This window comes from Aythya ferina (genome assembly GCF_964211825.1).
Source record: "Aythya ferina genome assembly, chromosome: 1".
Lineage (NCBI taxonomy): Eukaryota > Metazoa > Chordata > Aves > Anseriformes > Anatidae > Aythya > Aythya ferina.
Genome location: NC_140296.1, coordinates 122,323,644 through 122,337,313, shown reverse-complemented (window position 1 = coordinate 122,337,313; position 13,670 = coordinate 122,323,644). Strand labels below are relative to the sequence as shown.

The 13,670-nt window shown below is 47.8% G+C and overlaps 1 long non-coding RNA gene across 1 annotated transcript; it reads left to right on the top strand.

Moving 5' to 3' along the window:
• The first annotated feature begins 2,895 nt into the window (after positions 1-2,895).
• LOC311425158 lies at positions 2,896-11,954 on the top strand. Its single transcript, XR_014686243.1, has 4 exons — positions 2,896-3,285; positions 9,030-9,106; positions 11,273-11,426; positions 11,512-11,954. It is a non-coding gene; the product is annotated as an uncharacterized lncRNA (long non-coding RNA).
• The last annotated feature ends 1,716 nt before the right edge of the window (positions 11,955-13,670 follow it).

Genomic DNA, 13,670 nt, shown 5'->3' with positions numbered 1-13,670 from the left:
GAGGTAAGAACCAGTTCTTCAGGAAGGCATTTAATCAGCCTTACTATTGTTTTTGTCTGTCTGCCCACCTCCCACCTACATCTGCCCTATTTATGCTGAGGATGTAGAATGTCAGCCTCGCGGCTCACAGGTGGCAAAACAGCAAATAATGGTGAATAATGGTAAGTCTCTAGCTGAGGATACCTGACATTGCCATTACCAGTCTCACCCATTTGAGCCCCATGGCCTCAGGAGCAGGGCCTCTTTCCTGCTCTGTGTGGATGTGCATGTCTGTATGGAGAGGTGTCTGTCATTACCTAGGAGAGCTCTGGGTTCAGGAACATGTAATCCTGATCTTCTGCTGGAGCTCTGTTTTCTTTTGTACTGTGACTGCATGAATTACATGGTACACTACCTATTTACTTTTGTTCTTGCCTAAATTTTCTCCAGATCCTCAGGCTGTGAACAATAGTATAATATTGATACTTTTGCAGAGGTGGCACAGCAGTCCTATACATTATATGTATGAAGATCATTCATTTGGGATTGCATTTTATTATTATTCATAATTTCATCAGCATCCAAGCTTCTATGATGAGAGCTGTGTCACTCACAGCATCATTTCTCCCACCCAGCACAACATAAGTACAGTAAAAGGACAGAGATTTTTGACTCTTGTTCCACCCAGATTGCATAACAGTGGTATTAATGGATCTTTGAGCATGTTTCTATCAAGGTATGTAAAAGCTCTCAGTGATTTGAGGTGTCTTATGTTCTGAGCATCCACTGCTTGACAGGTTAAGGGGCTTGCTGGGACAACACGGTCCAGATTTTCATGGGGAGTTGCAAAGCCGTGCCAGTTATACCAAAGTAATATGCTTATCTACTACCTTGGGATTGGCTTAAACCTTGAAAACTAAAGATGAGAAATTATGTGGGGCTGGAAATCCGATAGAAATAAATACCAGACTGCTTCACGAAGCTGGGGCATCTTGTTTACAGCTTGGATGCCAAGTCTCTGGCAGAAACACGGCAGAGCTGGACAAGCAGGATTTCTCCAAAAATATTTTCCTGAACTTGGACTGCAGGTTTCCAAGTGCTGCCGATGAGATGAGCGGGCCAGCAGGCAGCGCTCTAGCATCAGCAATTGCTCGTAGCAGCCGCGTGGGAAGGGCTCCTCGCAGGCCCTTCTGCAGGGGATGCTGTGGCTGTAGTTTAAGGCTCCAGTCTGGCCTGAAAAGTTCAAGCATGGCTCGAGGAGGCTGCGAGCTGAGCAGTGAGTGTGTTTACCTATTTTCTGACACGGGGTTTCCACTAGATTTACACTTGGTTCCTGCAAATTGCCCTTGGACTTCTGTGTTTCAGTACATCTGGAACTAGCAATGAAGTGTTCCTGGCAGGTCAGGAGGGAGGTAATTTGAACAGATTTTTATTTAACGCCCTGCGCGTGGAGGTTTATGAGGAGTTACCTGAGTGGATTTTCAAGGAATGGGAAAAATAGATTTCCCAAGGAAAGGCTTTTGCTGCTCTTGGCTTGGACTGGCGCACGCTTCGTTGGGTTAGAAACTGGCTGGATAGCCGGGCCCAAAGAGTCGTGGTGAATGGAGCCAAGTCCAGTTGGAGGCCGGTCACTAGTGGCGTCCCCCAGGGCTCGGTGCTGGGGCCGGTCCTCTTTAATATCTTCATCGATGATCTGGATGAGGGCATCGAGTGCACCCTCAGTAAGTTCGCAGATGACACCAAGTTAGGTGCGTGTGTCGATCTGCTTGAGGGTAGGAAAGCTCTGCAGGAGGATCTGGATAGGCTGCACCGATGGGCTGAGGTCAACTGCATGAAGTTCAACAAGGCCAAGTGCCGGGTCCTGCACCTGGGGCGCAATAACCCCAAGCAGAGCTACAGGCTGGGAGAGGAATGGTTGGTGAGCTGCCAGGCAGAGAAGGACCTGGGAGTGATGGTTGATAGTCGGCTGAATATGAGCCAGCAGTGTGCTCAGGTGGCCAAGAAGGCCAACGGCATCCTGGCTTGTATCAGAAACAGCGTGACCAGCAGGGCTAGGGAGGTGATCGTCCCCCTGTACTCAGCTCTGGTGAGGCCGCACCTCGAGTACTGTGTTCAGTTTTGGGCCCCTCGCTACAAGAAGGACATGGAGGTGCTTGAGCGGGTGCAGAGAAGGGCGACGAAGCTGGTGAGGGGCCTGGAGAACAAGTCCTACGAGGAGCGGCTGAGGGAGCTGGGCTTGTTCAGCCTGGAGAAGAGGAGGCTCAGGGGCGACCTTATCGCTCTTTTTAGGTACCTCAAGGGAGGCTGTAGCGAGGTGGGGGTTGGCCTGTTCTCCCACGTGCCTGGTGACAGGACGAGGGGGAATGGGTTTAAGCTGAGCCAGGGGAGTTTTAGGTTAGATGTTAGGAAGAACTTCTTCACTGAAAGGGTTGTGAGGCACTGGAACAGGCTGCCCAGGGAAGTGGTGGAGTCACCATCCCTGGAAGTCTTCAAAAGACGTTTAGATGTAGAGCTTAGGGATATGGTTTAGTGGAGGGCTGTTAGCGTTAGGTTGGAGGTTGGACTCAATGACCTTGAGGTCTCTTCCAACCTAGGAAATTCTGTGAAATTCTGTGAATTGGATTTTAGCTACCAGAGTGTCGTGCCCCGTGACTTGCAACCATGTGCCCTTGTGCAAGCACAGTTTGTGCACCCCCTCAGCTGCATCCAGGTGTGACCTGCCCTGGTACACCTCTCACAATGCTTCCTCTGCTCATGGAGGTTTCAACCCCTGAGTATTAAAGCAGTGCGAAGCCTACATATTGCAGGCTAGCTCTAATTAAATCTCCCATCCACAGAAGTAGTTTAAACAGGTACAGCTGGCACGGGGATAGAGGTGGGGGCAGCTGGAACAGATGGAGATGTTTTAACATTTAGGGGAGGAAAGGCAGGAAGAGGGCAGAGAAAGACTACAAAAGGGACAGCTCTGACAGCCAGAAGCTGAGCCAGTGACCCCTCTGGACTGAAATGGGATGATTTCTTCTGTGTGCTGATATTTGCTCCAGCCCTGTTTGCCTGCTGCTTTCTTCACCTCTGCTTCACTTCATAATTGCCTTTTGTATTGTTGGCCTTCCCCACCCACCTCCAGGGTCCTTCCCTTCAGCGTTGCCTCTCCAGGGATTCCTCTGCATGAGCCCGGCCAACACAGGAGGATTAAAAAGGACAGCCGTGTCTCTGCTTTGTTGTCCAGTCCTTCCTGTTCCTGTAGGTTGGGCCTGCCTTTTTCAAGACCTCACGCCACTTAGGGTTTCCCTTGAGAAGGGGAAGGTATGGGGAACCTTTTTTTAATTCCTTCTCCTCTTCCCACATAGACCTCCAGGGGTTCTCAGAGTTTGACCCCTGTGGGTTCTCAGACTCAGCTCTTCAATTACAAGTTTTTTTTTTGTTTGTTTGTTTGTTTTTTGTTTTTGTTTGTTTGTTTTTTAACTGATATTTTGTGCATTGTTGTGTTTCTGCATTTATGCCATTGCTGCTTACAAATAGCACTTTGGGAGTTTGACTCAATTTCCTCTCCCCTCTCCCTTGCTCTCTTGCCTTACACTTATTCCTATTTTCTCATGATCTAGGCTAGACAGACAGTCTGGAGACTTTTAGGCTCATGAAGACCCACGTTACTAATGTTTAAAAAAAAAAAAAAAGAAAGTGGAAAAATGCTTAATCTTTTTATTTTTTTTCCCTGAACTGTAACCCTACAGAATCCTTAGTCTCTCACAAAGAAGCAGAAAGGGCACAAGCTGCGTTTCTTTTCCTCTGGCAGTCATCTTTGATGGGGAGGGGGAGACAACTCAGTCGATAAAACAAGAAACCAAGATTTAGGATTCCTGATTTCTGTAGTCAGAGATCTGCCACTTGTTGGCCGTCTCGCTTGGAGCTCGTCACTGAAGCTTTGTGTCAAAGTTTACCTAACTGTTAAAGAATAGCTGTTGCTACATTTTCTCAGGCTCTTGCCTGCAGGGGGTGATTGTGGAAAAGGTAACGGTTGAGCTGGAGTCGATTTAATTTGCAATTTGTTATGAAATGGTGGGTATTGTTTTACCTTTCTTCATCCCCAGGCCGGGGGAACAGCACGGTGAGTTCCAGAGATAAACGGCAAGCCAAATAATTGCAGGCCTGGCTCCTGGGGATGGCTTGAGGATTAATGGCTGTTTGTAAAGCACTCTGAGATCCTTAGTCGAAACAGTGCTTTTAGCTCCAGGACGCTGAGGGCTGAAGGTGCTGGGTATGCCTGGGCTCTGGCAGAAGTCAGCACTGGGAGGAGATCAGGACTTTTGAAGTGGAGGTGCATGTCCAGGGATGTGGCCGGCCAGGCACAGGGAAAGGCTTGTGTTCGACGTGGGAAATGCCTCTGTGTAGGGCAGGAAGGTGGGAGGGAGAGCCTCTCCTTTCAGGCTTGTTCCTTTTAGGCAGATGTGGCTGCACTGAAGAGAGGCACACGTCCACGGAGTATTTTTTCTGGCAGTATCTCTAGTCTGTCTATCAATTAGCAGTATCCCAGCAGTGCTCAGCTGTCACAAATAAATGAAGAAACCAGCTTGAATTGCCCTGGTGCCAGCCAGAGCCTCCTTGGTCTTCTCCCCTTTGGAAGGCCATGGGTGACCTCCATAGCTTGCGTTAAGCCAGAGTACAGCATCTCAAGTGTTTTGGAGCCACAAATGCCCACAGCTCGTCTAAGCTGGGACCGCTCGCTGCCGTTATCACAAGTGGGGAAAATTTTCTGTCAGGTGCCTGCACAGTGTCTGAGCCCCAGCCTGGCTTTTACAGCCCTAGAAGGAAGTGCTGAGTGCATTGCTTTCTAATCTTGCCCAGGGAGATTTTCAGAGGAGAGGGTGTGCTGTGGGAAGCAGTCTAAGATAGAGATGGATCCAGCCAGCTTGCGCTTGTTTGAGTCCACGAGCAGCAAAGGGCCAGGCACTCGGGGAAAGTTCCCCCTGTCCCGTGGGAGGAGCACGTGCCTTTGGAAAGATCCTTGAGCGTGCAGCAGCCACGGGTGGTGCAGGAAGGATTTTTCCTTGGGTTTCAGGGTAGTGCAGGGAGGAGTCCAGTGCTCCCAACATAGTCCTAAGCAGCAGCTGGTGGTGCTGTGTGACAAGGTTCTCCTGGTACTGAGGTACAGGGACTCTCGGGACTGAGTACATTAGCAAGGGGAAAAAAGGACAGGTCAGGTTATGGCTGTGGAGTCTGTGCACTGTGCAGAGCCCATGAGTCCATCCAAAACCCTTTTCTACTCATCCTGCCCTGTGTGGGAATGGAAAACTGCTTATTTCCTTCCCACTGCAGCACAAGGTGAAACCTGAGCTATAGTACACCCTCCTTTCTCTTGTCCTCCTATAAGGGGCCTGTTTCACCCTTTTGTCCCTTCAGAGCTCAGACCACCATGCAGCAGCAAGGTGCACATGGACCTTCATCTGTCAGGGTTGTGTTCCTTGTGGTCTCTCAGCCCATGTGTTGGATATCCCTCCTGATCACATTCAACCTTCCCTTTAGGTTTTGGGATGCCACTGACGCATGCCATAAGTTCCTATGTTACTATCTCAGTACTCTCTCCAGTATGTCCAACACACTCCCACTAAAAAACTTTTGAAAATAACTTCTGATAGTCAGGGCCTCACCAATGACAGTATTTTCCATCTAGTCAGGGGAAATTTGCTGGGGAACAGACCTGTCATCTGATCTTTGTCAATACTTTTTTTTTTTTTTTTTTTTTTTCCCCTTTGAAACATTGACTCCTGGCCGCAGGTAATACAGATAAAAGTGCTATGTCCCACCCCTACCAACCCTGCCTCTGGAGAGCAGCATGCTGAAGAGGAATGAAAGGGCCATGGGAATTCTAAGCATGGTTTTATTATTATGACCTTTAAGAAGCCAGTGGGGGAATGGATGAGGAACACAAGGAAGACACTAAGAAAAGACCACACAGACAGTGCTTAAAGGGGGAGAGCAAGCCCAAAGGGAGTTAAAGAGAGAAACAGATGGGAGGGAAGAGAGAAGGAAGAGGAGACTGAGCCTCAATGGCAAGGAATGGCTGAGATACTTTCTTCCAGCTTATCCAGAGAGTGGCAGGAGCAAACCTGGGTCTCTCTGTCCATGAAAAACAGCCTTCTGTGCACCGTTCTCCATTTTCCTGAAATCTCTGCTTTTCTTCCTCCAGGCAACCATTAATCTAATATTAAGCCCCTTAACCTCTCTAATTGTTCCCTTTCAGTGTCAGCTGGTTTCCTATTAACCTTTCAATCTCTCAGTAATGCAGTTACTTCTGACTCCAGCCAGCCCTGGCTCTAAAGCTTTACCTCCGGCAGTGAATTTTCCAAGCTTTCACTTTTTTTCTCTTTCTTTTCTGTAATGATTATTACTGCTGTTAAGGAGCCAGTTTGAACCAGCCTCTAAGTGCACAGGGCTGAACCAGTTGGAGTCTATAAATAGCCCTTCTCTAACCTTGTGCCTTATTTCATTAAGTTGATTGGCTTCTCTCTCTCCACTTCATTGCATCTCTCTCTCTCTCTCTCTCTCTCTCCCCTCTCCATTATTGATGCTGGTTCTTTTGTTGCTATACGAGACACCTGCTTGTTGATACCAGTGTTAATCAGTCCTTTTTTTTTTTTTTTTTTTTTTTTTTTTTCCCTACTGCACCGAATACTATTCTTGCAGGGGAAGTGTCTCTAGAGTTTCATAACACAGGGAAAGCAGAGAGTGAGACAGGCCTGAAACACCAGGTCTGAAAATGACTACGCCATGCAATAGGAAATTGCATAGCTGAGCACCAGTCACAGGGCCAGAGTTTGCTGCCTATAGGCTGGGTTTCTCCTATGACACACAATGTGATTATATTCAAATGCAGTCTCTTGTGCAAGACCCATTCTGAAATATCGAAGCCAAGGCATCTGCCCACATACAAACTGGGAGTGCTTGCCTAAGGCAGAACTACAGATCCCAGAACGCAGTGTAAAGTATCTGCTGCATCGCAGACAGATCCCCTAGAGACTTTGACACCATTAATCAATATGCTACCGCTGCTTGACCCTGTATCTGGGCAGAGTATAGTTTGCTTCACTGCCCGTTGGACGCAGCTCAAGTGCCTTCGTGCCGTGCCTCCTCTAACCCAGCTGTTTTTTCCATGCTGATGCTGCTCTTGAGCTCTGTTGAACCTTGCTAGCTCTCCCCAGTGCCTGCAAATAGCTCCTAATAGTTTGGTGGGTCCAGCAACAGCCATGGCTTCTGTGGGTGGGCAGATACCACCTCATTGTAAAAGAGACTGCATCAGGGATCTCTTCATGCCTTTGATTTGCTGTATGTCTAGGGGCAAGGTCTTTCCCTGTAGAGCTGCATTTTTCCCTGATGAACACGAGAGACTCAGGAAACTTTTGCCGTCTGTGCTTCAGTTTACGTTCCCAGTCTTTTGCTTCAGCTCAGAGGAAAGATTTGTGTGTCTGAAAGCTCATCTGTTTTTCCTAGTTGTATCATTTGTCTAATACCAGCTGTTACCTTTCCCTGAGAGTCCTGCCTCAAAGTCAACAGCAGCTTACCAAGATAATAGGAGCCATTCTCTTTAACTCTCCATGCAGCTCTGTCTGTCCCTGCTTGCCCACTTGCTGTTATTTCTTGTTGGAGGGCAGCAGCAAGCCTTTGTCTTAGTTTCTGGCAAACGATCTCAGTCTGTGCTAGGGCAGGAGAGAAAAACAGGAGGAATGCGAACTGGCATTGGTGGTTAAATTGTTTGGCAAAGCTGTGGTTAAACGAGAAGGTTCGCATGGACATATCAGGTGAGGGGGGCTTCCTTTTTAACACCTGATAGGACGCAAGGTTTGTAAAAGCACTGCATGTGCGGAAAGCTGTCCTCTCCCTGCACGGCTCCCGAGGCAGGTGGCAGCCGGCGCTCACACCTGTTTAATAATACAGCTTCTTCAGGGCAGCTGAGCGCTTGCTTTCCATTGCTCACAGCCTTGTGGCCTTCGTGTTTTGTTTTTTTACAGCATTGGCCCCAGCCTTTGATCTGGTGCTGTCTGGGCCCACAGGACCCACCGGGCCCTGACTGTGCTTGCGAAGGGCTTGTCTCAGGCCAGGGCCTCCATCTCAGGGCAGGTGCCATCTTGGGGCACTGCCCTCGGCAACAAGATGGTTCCTCAGCATGGCCTGGTAGCGCTGGGACCATGGGGCTGCCCCTATACCTCACAGGGAAAATGAGGGTTGGTGGTGGAAAGCACATGTTCAGAGCTGGTGGAAGATGTCATTCAAAGCAAGGGTCACCCTGCTTTTTTAATCTGCCCTACAGCAGGCGAATGATACCAGATCCTCCCCTCGACACACCCTGAATGTCCATTTCGCCTGGCTTCTTCGGTATGTCCGGTCTGTCCCCCATCCCTTGGGAAGCTTCCTGACTATTTACCCCAGTGATCAATCATATGATCCCACTGTGGCAATGTGATACGGCTTTAGCTGTGCTAATCAGCTTAGCTCATGCCCCTGGCCCCTGTCTCATTTTGGGAAAAAAAGTTTATGCAGTGCCTGGCTGGGGCTGCTCAGTCCAGAAGATTTCAATACAAGGTGAAAAATGACAGCACAACCTTTTTCTTTGTTATTTTGTAGCCAGATTTCAGTTTACCATTACAGCTTCTAATTCATCGTTCCTCTAGGAGGAGCTGAGCATTGCATGATACACAAAAGTTGCATTTGCATAATAAAATCTCTGACTCTGACTGTTAAAAAGAAAGCAAAACAAAACCAAACAAAAAAACCACAACAGTAATGAGTACTTTGGCTGAAGCACTTAAGAGATGCTCAGTCATCCAAATGGACTTAGACACCGCATCATTTCCCTCCTTTCTCCTCCCAACTTGAAGCAAATTGGGTGCACGGAGAAAAAGAATATTGTTTGGTGCAGGGAACTGGAAACACTCACCTTGAACCTCAAGGGGTTTTACAGGGAAGACAACAGGGAAGAGGTGGACCTAATGGTAAATGCATTATGAACGTTTTTTTAGTGTTTTGTTTTGTTTTGTTTTGTTTTTTCTCCACAGGGAGCCATCTCCCTGCTGAGAAGTGCCAGGCAAAGTCAGAGCTTGGCTGAGGAGTGAACAGGCAGCCAGTGATGCAGGTGAGAGAAAGTATACTGATACCTAAGTCTCTGTTGGATGAGGGGAAATAAAGCATACTAGGGTGAAATAATAGCTTTAAATATGTTGTTGTGTAAGAAGAGGGTCTGGCAAAAATCTTCCAAAGCCTCAGAACCACAATCACTAACAATTTCTGTCATGAGAATCTCAGCCTAACAGGAGATGGTGAACACCCAGCACACTGATAGTCCAGGGAACCTTTCCAGTCCTGCCTGGGGGCTTTCCCAGCCCAACTACTGCAGCAGCCTTTGCTCCCAAGCTTCTGAAGCACCCTCCAGAAGCAAAAGGAGGATCTAAAACCTCCCTGCTCATCAATTATCCATCCCTTCCCCCTCTCTATGAGGCCTGTCCTTGAGTAAGTTAATCATCCTGCTTTCTCAGCAGGTGAAAAGATACCCCTTTTTAGCATCGCAGGGGAGACATGGCCAGGAGTAGTAGAAGACTTTGAACATCCTCAAGGTTTTGAACTTGCATTGTCCTCTTGACACCCGTGACTTGAATATGCTTGAATATATACTCTGGAACTGATTAACTTGGACACTTCAATCTCTGGAAGGGAATGTTCTTCCTGCAGTTAAATATTCACTCATCATTGCACGTGGACCAGACATTACAGAGGCTAGGGCTGGCTTTGCATTTTCTTTCCATTAAATGAAAGAGAAAGGAGCATCCTCCAGTATTTTAGGGCTGCCACTTCCATCCTTCATGGTAGTCCAGTGCCCAGTTCAAGATAGCTATTCTGTTAGCCTCAGCAGCATTTCCCCAAGCCCTGTGGCCATGAAACTTGTAGCTCACACACCGGGAAGCCCACGTTGCACACCCAACAAATACCTTGGTTCCAAAGTACATCCTCAGAGAACAGCATGAATAGTGTTTCTGAAAAATCACGTGTCCCTAGCACTTATGAACGCCTCTGTGTGACATTGCTCTGGGAGAGGTAGAGCTCCCCTTATCCCAGCCTTCTACCTATGGGAGGACTTTCATGGTAAAAGTAATTTCTTTCTTAGGGAGCAGCACAGTGAAGTGGTTAAAATGGGAAAAGCTGAAGCATCAGCGTGGGCTTTTAGAAATAGTAGGGTATCCCCCTCTTTCCTCCAGTTCCTTACCTGCGGTAAATGCTGGTGTGTGTGTCTTTGACATGCTGATACTATCAACAGGTAGATATCAGCCCCTTCCACTGCTGCCTAGCGTCAGACTGGGAGTTGGGGATTTGCACTGCATTCAGAGCAAGGAGAGCAGACCAGGCTTCTGTGGCCATTCTGGATCACTGACACCTTCCCTATGAGCAGATAAAAAGCTGAAGAGCTCTCTGAGGAAGCAGTTCAGTTTATGGAGCACCCTGAGAGACCTTTCCATAGGGACTGTGCATGTGCCTGCCCTGTCCTGGCTGTGTCAGGTCAAAGAGAGCTGCTCGCCAGCTCTTTTCCGCAGGCCCCCAGGACACCAGCAAGCCAACGCTGCTGGGTCTCTGCCGAGGCTTTGAGATGTTTTGGCTCTGCACAGGGCTGAGCAAACACAGCAGCATTGCCTGGCAGCAGCCACCTGCCTGGGAATAGGTGCAGTCCCTGCCCACAGTGATGACGTCCCTGCCACTCCTCCTGGCACAGGGAGACTCCTGTTTCCTCTTGCTCAGGCAGGGGCTCCTTTTTTTTTTTTTTTTTTTTTTTAATTCTTTCTTTGTGGTGCCCATCTGTTTGTGTACCATTTCAGGCACCAATGACAGCAACCAAAAAAAAATTCCACTGTACTCAGTTAATCCATAGGAAAATCCCACACTGGCACACAAAAAGTGGAGATTGCGCTCACGCGTTTTCCCCCAGGGGCCTTGGGCAATGGAAATTTTCTCAAGCTCCATTCATTAATGAAATAGATGAGCAGTTATGTAAGATCACGTGAGGAAAGCGGTTGGGCCTTGGTCAATGAAAGAGTTAGTCACACATCAATGAGCTTGATGGGCTTGGGAGGAAACGTGGAGACTCTTTTCTTGTTCAAGGACTGAGGAGGGAGAGTTTTAGTCGTAAAATCTGATACCCCCTAAGCCCAGGCACCATCTTTACAGACTAGGTGTTGCAGGAGGCTTTTGTGGTGGTGCTTAAATAAAAGCAGAATCGAGAAGTGTTGAGATCTCCTCCTCTTTCCCTTCCCAGGTCACTCACCTCTGCTCTGAGAGACTAAATTGACCACCTGATGATTTTGTGGGGCAGCTGAGGTGCTGTCTCTCCCCCTGGCCAGTCTGCCATGGGAGTGCTCTGAGGATAAGGAGAGTGAATGCCACAATAACATTCAGTGCTCACAGGGCAGGTAAAATCTGCATTAGGGCTCTCAGGAACCATTAGGACATTTGGTTGGGGGAGAGTTTTCAAGGATCTCTTCTGAAACTTGTCAGTTTCCAAAGGTTGTTCCTGATTTGGACTGTTGCCTTGCCCACCTTGAATCAAAGACTACACTACAAGGAAATTGAGTATGATGGTGTAATACTGAATTTCCTCAGGAGTGGCCATAGGAAAAGCAGGGAACATAAGGAACTGATTTGAATCAGCATGTCAATACCCAGTTCGACATGGTCTGGAATAATATTGTGCCAGTTCTCCCTGGTTCCCACTCTCTCCATTGGGAGCCCAGCCAGAAGTCCTTCAGGACCCTGAGTTCGTGGTGCCTTGGCCCTTGGCTCTTCTTAGCTTCTGCTTTGGGGCTTACAGATCTGACTTTTAGACAATGAAGTTTTGCAGAAGATGGTCAAACCAGCTTTGTTTTCTCTCATTTGCTCTAATTTCTGGATGCTGAATAACCAGCTTCAATCTGCTTGTGTGCTTTCACCTTGCAGCTGATCTCCTGAAGGTCATTTCAGAGCGCTGGACTAAGCAGAGCAGCAAAGCTTGGCTGGCAGCCTCCACGAGACGTGGAGAAGCGGTCACCTGGCACAAGCCATCAGGAGGACTCATGGCCTGAAGTGTACAGAGAGTGGAGGAGGCCTCAAAAGGAAGCTGATGGGGGGCCAGGTTGGGAAGAAGCGGGTGTCAGGGTCCAGCCTAAAAGTTCCTTGGTGCATGAGGGCTGGAAATAAGCGGGAGCTGTGGGAATTGCATAAGCCAAAGTCCCTCCCACATTCACTGATCTGCCCTGAGAGCTGAGTTTGTGAAACCTTGGAAACCTGCAGCACGAAGGTGCTCATTTGGACACACGCTGCTGCTGACGGCACTGCTCGGGGTATCCTAACCCACGCCACACAGGCTGTGTTGTAAGGTGAATGAATATTCAGCCCTCGGTCAAAGCCCAGCTGTCTCACCGAGGGGATGGTTTCCAGAAGGAGCCACATTCCTGACTGTGAGGAGCCGAAAGGGCTGCATATGGGCTATGCCTTAAAATAGACAGAGATATAGGAACACAGCTCATTTCCCGGGCTGCATGGACACGTGCTGACATCTCAGGCGTTTGCTCACAGAGGGAAGAGCTGCTAAAACTACAGCTGACAACCTCGGTGACAAATGTCACCGGTTGCCTTGGGGTCATTTTCAATAAAGTAAAGGGTTCTGGTGGAGAATTTTTTTTCCAGCAAAATTTGCCTCTGCTTTATTGTATTCTGCTTGTTGAAAAGGCAAGTTGAATGGGAAATAAATTCCCCCTCTACCAACCAATCTAGGTGTTAATGAAAAATGTGTATCTTGAATTGGGATAAAAAGTTAAAACCTCTAACTTCTTAAAGAATTGATATTTTACTAGAAAAAATGCTCTTTTTGTTCAGTTGAAAGGTTTTATTTCAGCAACCTAAATGTTCTATTTAGAACCACTTATGTATAGTTAGCCTTCTCCTTTTTATTGACTAAGGATTGCAAATCTGTGGTGAAGATCCTTTTTACTTAAAAAAAAAATGTCTAAATATTATGATCCTTACAAAAGGGATCCCCTAAGCAATATTTCAAGCTGACACGTTCTTTGAAAGCAGCGCTTCCCCTGGAGATGATTTGGATGTGATTAACTTCCATTACAATTTGAATAAAGTTTGGCAGAAGGTTTCTAGCAAGTTCTCCTGAAACCTGTATCTCCGAGCTGTAAAATTCATCCTGGTGGCTTGTGAACTACGCAGCGATGGGTTGCAAGACAAATGGCAGCAAGAGAACTCAGTGAGATGAATCTCTCCTGGCTGCCTTTCTTACTCTAGCTGCTTTTGCTCTTGGAAGTAGTTGTTACATGGTCCCCCAGAAATAATACACCACGGTGTCAGCTGTTTCTGGAAAACTGTGTGTGTAGGGTGTGTGAGGCTCAAAGTGCTGCTGGGACGGTGCTTGGCAGGTAGGAATAAACCTACTACAGCCGTTCAGATGTTGCTGGTGGAGAAACCCAAGCACAGCAAAGTAAGGCAGGTCAGAGCACAACATAAATGAGCAGATGAAGGAGAAATTATCTTTTTCTTTACTGCCCGCCTCATGCTGAGCTCCCCAGCCGGCACAGCCCCACTGCCTTGCTGTGTTGACTGGAATACGAGGCAGCAGGCGACGGTGTGAGTTAATTATTAAACAAAAAAGCGTCATTACTCCCCTTGCCACT